At 43.1% G+C, this 6,485-nt stretch overlaps 1 pseudogene; it reads left to right on the top strand.

The window, feature by feature from the left end:
* The first annotated feature begins 1,277 nt into the window (after positions 1-1,277).
* On the top strand, positions 1,278-5,027 carry LOC137531542 (beta-1,4-galactosyltransferase 3 pseudogene; annotated as a pseudogene).
* Positions 5,028-6,485: the final 1,458 nt, after the last annotated feature.

Here is a 6,485-nt window from a genome sequence, read left to right as displayed (position 1 = left end):
TGGGGGACTCCTAACAGGGAGGGGAGTGGAGAGGGAGGGGGATAAGTTAGGCATCTCGAAGGAGCAATTAGAAAGGTAGGGAGTGAACAACGACAGGGCTGAGTCACATACAGTATACTAAGAGTAGGGGGCTGAGGACAGAGCCCTGGGGGACTCCTAACAGGGAGGGGAGTGGAGAGGGAGGGGGATAAGTTAGGCATCTCGAAGGAGCAATTAGAAAGGTAGGGAGTGAACAACGACAGGGCTGAGTCACATACAGTATACTAAGAGTAGGGTTTAGAGCAAGAGGGGATGGTCAATGCTGTCGGAGGCAGAGAAGATGTCTAGGAGGAAAAGGATGGAATAGTGGTTGTTCGATTTCGCCTGGATGAGGTTGTTAGTGACGTTAGTAAGTGCTGTCTCTGTGGAGTGGAGTGGGCTGAGCGAAATCCATATTAAAGGGGATTAAATAAAGAGTTGAGTTGTTTGGAGGCGATAGGAAGATGAGAAGTGGGGTGGTAACTGAATGGTAGGGATGGATCAGGGATTTGTGACAATTTATTCAGCAATAGAACAATGGACAATGGCCTCAATTCACTAAGATCATGCTGGAGATAATAAGGCAAGAGAAAACGTACCACAACACAGTAAGAGAGTTATCTTATCTCTTCATTCCTTAAGTTACCTCCTCTGTAGTTAATTCACCTCCTCTGTAGTTAATTTACCTCCTCTGTAGTTATTTTCACACGCAGCTAATAAACAGCCTGTCTTTAACTCTGGAGTTATTTTAAGGTTTGAAGAGTTAACTTAAAGACAGAAGAGTTAACTTTAGGTTTGCCTGAGGTAAAATGTTTCCTGAATACGACATGCCTCATCACCATGGTGATCACTCTAGAAATGTTATTAAAGACAGGAGATAAGCTTAGTGAATTGAGGCCAATGGCCTGCTTGACGGCAGAGTGGAAAATTCCAGTGGTGAGGGAAAAGTGGTTAGTACTGGGGTAAGGCCAGAGAAGAAGGGGTGGAGCATGTCTGAGAGAAAGGGGTCATGCGGACGGTAGTGGCAGCCGGCAGGTGAAGATGAGAGAAGAGTGGCAACCTTATCTACTGTTTAAGATATGTAATACGTTACCTTTTGCATACAGTAGACTCTATAAATAGCATGGTTTTATGACTTTTTGTAATGCCTTCTGGTTTTCCCTGTAATCTGCTTCACAATTTGCTCATTTAGTATGCAAGAATTGAGAAGATACGATATACAAGCAGGAAACAGAAGTCTGGGGGCAGCACCAGGCAGAAACAGGAAGTGAAGAGAGTGCCTGGCCAACCTATACTGGGGGCAACTGTACCTGGATAACCTATACTGGGGGCAACTGTACCTGGATAACCTATGGTGGGGGCAACTGTACCTAGCTACCAATACTGGGGACACCTATACCTGGCTACCTTCCTATACTGAGGATGTTTCTTTGGAGGCTCACTGCAGCTATAACGTGCGGAGCAAAGTGCAAGCTGTCGAGTGCTGTGCAATCATTTCAATTCGGAGGGAGGGGCGCATCCTCACAAGTTTCCCTCAGGCAGCAAAAAGTCTAGAACCAGCCCTGTATACAAGGCTGGGAAACAATCAGAACTTTCTGTTCACTGAACTGTAACCTGGATAGTTGGACACCTGGAATTTTGCAATCTCTGTTTACAACCTTATTTCCCTTCCCGTACTTTGTCACTTGGATCATAAAAATGAACAAAGCAAGAAGAAACTGGCTGCTACTCCTCGTCTGTACCCAGTTAGTGGTTATTTATTTTGTCTACAAGGGGGAACTTCAGAATTTTTCTCTGCCCGGGGGCATTTATGGCATTCTAAATATGACGAGGAAGTCCTTTTGGGATGACAACTTGTGGTCAACATGTCGAAAGAAATCACCGCTTCTGAAAGGGCGTTTGAAGGTCCAGCTGCCAGAGTCACTGACAATGGAAGAAATAATACACAGGAACCCTAATGTGGCCAGAGGAGGCCACTATGCACCTCCTAACTGTGAGTCCAGAAGTAAGACTGCAATCATCATCCCTTATCGGGACAGAGAGCACCACCTTAAATGGTTCTTATACAATCTACATCCGTTCCTGCAGCGCCAGCAGCTCAACTACACCATCTACATCATCCATCAAGCTGGGAATTACTTATTTAACCGTGCAAAACTCATGAATGTTGGCTTTAAAGAGGCCATGCAGGACATGGAATGGGACTGTCTGTTCTTCCACGACGTGGACCTCATTCCTGAGGATGACCGCAACTTGTACACCTGTGACACATCCCCCAAGCATGTGTCCGTCGCCATTGATAAGTTTTGGTACCGATTGCCTTATCTAGACCTCTTTGGTGGCGTGTCAGCACTCACCCCTGAGCAGTACCTAAAAATGAATGGATATCCAAATCATTACTGGGGCTGGGGCGGCGAGGATGATGATGTTTCAGCTAGGATTAGACTCTCGAACATGTCAATATCTCGACCCACATTTCTGTATGGAAGATATAAGATGATAAAGCACAGTCATGATGAGAAAGGAGACAATGAACAGCGGTTTGCCCTCTTTGAGAAGACTCCAAAAACATGGAAAAAGTCTGGTATAAACAACATTCAGTATAAACTGCTATCCAAGGAGCTACTGCCCCTTTACACTAATATCACCGTGGACATCGGCACAAAAGAGAGCTCTGACAATAACACCATGGACAACAGCACAGAGGAGAGCTCCTCTGCCAATAACACCATGGACAACAGCACGGAGGAGAGCTCTGACAATATCACTGTGGACAACAGCACAGAGGAGAGCTCTGCCAATAACACCATGGACAACAGCACAGAGGAGAGCTCTGACCATATCACCATGGACAACAGCACAGAGGAGCGCTCTGACAATATCACCGTGGACAACAGCACAGAGGAGAGCTCTGACAATATCACCATGGACAACAGCACAGTGGAGAGCTCAAACGATGTCACCATGCACATCAGAGTGGTGGAGGGGTCAGACAACATTACCATAAACACCAGCACAGAGAACTCAAACAATATCCTCAGGAACATAAAAACAGCGGTGCACTCAAACAATATCACCATGAAAATCAGTATGGTGGAGGGGTCAAACCTAAACACCAGCACAGAGAACTCAAACAATATCCCGAAACATTGAAACATTGGTGGAGTCCCATGAACAGCAGCCGGTGGATGGCGCAAACACATGACGTATGACCAAACTTTAGGAACCTTAGGTGAGAGAACTATGGAGGTTGCCAAATGTATATCCTTTTAAACCATACCAGTTGCCTGGCAGTCTTGTCTGGTCAGTAGTGTCTGAATCATACCCCTGAAACCAGCATGCGATTAATCTTGTCAGATTTTTGTCAGAAACCTCTAATCTGCATGCTTGTTCAGAGTCTATGGCTAAAAGTATTAAAGCCAGTCAATCTGCATTGTTTAAAAAGAAATAAATATGTCAGTCTCCATATCCCTCTCACCTCGGGTTCACTTTAACCAACTAGCTATGCTTGATCAGACAGTGAAGGACTGTCGGGGACTGTTATCCCGACCTAACATGCTACATTATTTATTTGTGTGCTTAATCAAAAATAAGGTGTGGATTGAGAAATATAAGAAGAATTATTTTTGAAGGACAGTGTTATTTTATCTGTTTATTTTTTCTCTACTTGCTTTTTCTACTTATTTTTGTTGTTACTTCATGGTAAAGGCTGGTTACACGGGCTGTAAACGCAGCCTTTTCTGAAAACGGTGAAAGCATTGTTTGAAGGACAACTGAAGTGCATAAAATATGGAGGCTGCCATATTTATTTCCTTTTAAACAATACCAGTTGCCTGGCAGCCCTGCTGGTCTTTTTGGCTTTAGTAGCCAGAAACAAGCATGCAGCTAATCTTGTCAGATCTGACATTGATGTCAGAAACCCCTGATCTGCTGCATGTTTGTTCAGGGTCTATGGCTAACACTATTAGAGACAGATGGTCAGCAGGATAGCTGGGCAACTGGTATTGCTTAAAGAGACACTGAAGCGAAAAAAAAAAATTATGATATTATGATTTGTATGTGTAGTACAGCTAAGAAATAAAACATTAAGATCAGATACATCAGTCTAATTGTTTCCAGTACAGGAAGAGTTAAGAAACTCCAGTTGTTATCTCTATGCAAAAAAGCCATTAAGCTCTACCACTTTCAAAGTTGTGGAGAGGGCTCTTATCTGACTTTTATTATCTCAACTGTTTTCTTTTTCTCTGCCAGAGGAGAGGTCATTAGTTCACAGACTGCTCTGAAAGAATCATTTTGAATGCCGAGTGTTGTGTAATCTGCACATATTAGAGAATGATGCAATGTTAGAAAAAACACTATATACCTGAAAATAAAAATATGAGAACATTTTCTTTGCTGCTAATCTTCTAGTAATTATTCATAGTAAACAACCAATTCATTATATCGTATTTTTTTTTCCGCTTCAGTGTCTCTGTAAAAGGAGATAAATATGGCAGCCTCCATGTTCATCTCACTTCAGCTGTACTTTAAAAAGCACCTTGTGAATGTGTCTGCTTGTAACAGTTGGAACGGTAAGTGGCTGTGCTGTTAGTATGGTATATTAAATTTGAAGACTATTAAAGGACGCCTGAAGTTAGAGGGATGTGGAGACTGACATTTTTATTGTCTTTTAAACAACGCCAGTTGCCTGGCAGTCCTGCTGACCTGAAACAAGCATGCTTTAAATCCAGATTTCAGTCAAAACACCTGATCTGCTGCATGCTTGTTCAGGGGCTATGGCTAAAAGTATTAGAGGCAGAGGATCAGCAGGACAGCCAGGCAATCTGCATTGTTTAAAAGGAAATAATTATGGCACTTCAGTTGTCCTTTAGGGCTCGTTCCCACTGTAGGTGTTTTTGGCTTTTTTTTTACACGCAGGCTATTTTTAAAATATCGCGGGTCGTGCACTGTGCGGTCGGCAAAGCGGTGTGTGGGCCAGTTTTGGGGCAAGTCCGCCTCAATGGAAAGTAGAGGAGAAACGCAAAAAGCTCACAAAATTGCTTTGTGTAGTGATTGCATTCGCGTTTTACAAATACATTGTATTTATTATTTTCCAGGTCAAAGAGTTGACTTCCTGACTTGCGTCAGGGATTGAATTAAAACAACGCTGGTGAAAAGCACGTAGGAATGCTTCTTTATTTCTTACTTGTTAGATTTCCTTGCTTCTAATTAGTACTGCTGGAATGTGTATTTATGGCCACTTGTCACTAGGGGGCAGTGTGAGACAATAATAGAGGACTTCGGCTTTCAGTTTGATATTTTCTGCTAGCAGAGAGACATGAAAGCATTCCAAGAATTTACAGCACAACGAGTGCTGCCTGCTGAAGTCAAATGAAGTGCATTTATCTCAAATGAAATAACTCTGTTGAAGCTGCTAAATGGGTTAAATGATTCAAATTTTTCGAAAACTCAAACCAATCCACCAACATACTCTATCCAATCTTTTTCGAAAAATCGAAGGATCAGGATTTCCGACCACCGCCGATAGATTATAATTGAAGTTTTATAAAATCAAGATTATTAATTTCCCTGTGCACTTGTACAGTAGAACTCCCCCCCCCCCCTGGAAAAATCAAACATTGTGGTTGAATCGTGTAGGATCACCTTTGGACAGGTAGTGAGAAATCTTCTCAGAGAGTGGCAGACACAGCAATTTCATACAATAATAATACAATACAATAACATTTGTAAAGCGCTTTTCTCCCATAGGACTCAAAGCGCATAGTTGTGTCTCAGATTAATACAGGGTTGCAGGCTGGGTTGTGTTACAGAGGAGATGGTCAGATGTTCATGAATGCCAGACTGAAGAGGTAGGTTTTCAGTTTAGTCTTAAATGCTTCCAGGGATGGAGCTGTCCTGATTGGGTGTGGCAGGGAGTTCCAAAGTGTAGGGGCAGCATGACAAAAGGCTCTGTCTCCAAAGGTTTTGAGGTGGACTCTGGGGGTGACCAAGGTGTTACGTCCTTTTGATCTAAGATTGTGGGGGGTGTGATGCAGTTGCAACAAGTCCTTCAGGTATCCAGGGCCCAGATTAGTTCATGTCTTTGAACTAATCGTTATCATGTTATCCTTTTAACTACTGAATTTAACCTCTTGAGGACCACAGGCTTACACCCCCCTAGTGACCAGGCTATTTGTTACAATTCAGCACACTGCAGCTTGGACACATTGGTAGTATTCCAGTCCACCAAACGAAGTTGCGATCACAATCCTGCCCTCCCAATAGGAGCCTAGGATTTCCCTGTAAAAAAGCAGGAAATAGTGCAATACTGCCTTTTAAGAAGCACCACGTGAGTCACTTCAATAGTTTGTGTAAATAAAGGCCTCCACCAGGACTATAGGAAAGCTGCAAGCAAGGGGGATCTATATGCCCCCTCTGTGAGTCTCACTCACCAGATTCCTTCTTGAGTTTTATGCAAACAAGCCCTC

Source organism: Hyperolius riggenbachi, chromosome 9, assembly GCF_040937935.1.
Source record: "Hyperolius riggenbachi isolate aHypRig1 chromosome 9, aHypRig1.pri, whole genome shotgun sequence".
NCBI classification, from domain to species: domain Eukaryota; kingdom Metazoa; phylum Chordata; class Amphibia; order Anura; family Hyperoliidae; genus Hyperolius; species Hyperolius riggenbachi.
Note: the sequence above shows the minus strand (reverse complement) of the source record. Positions and strands in the feature narration are given on the sequence as shown.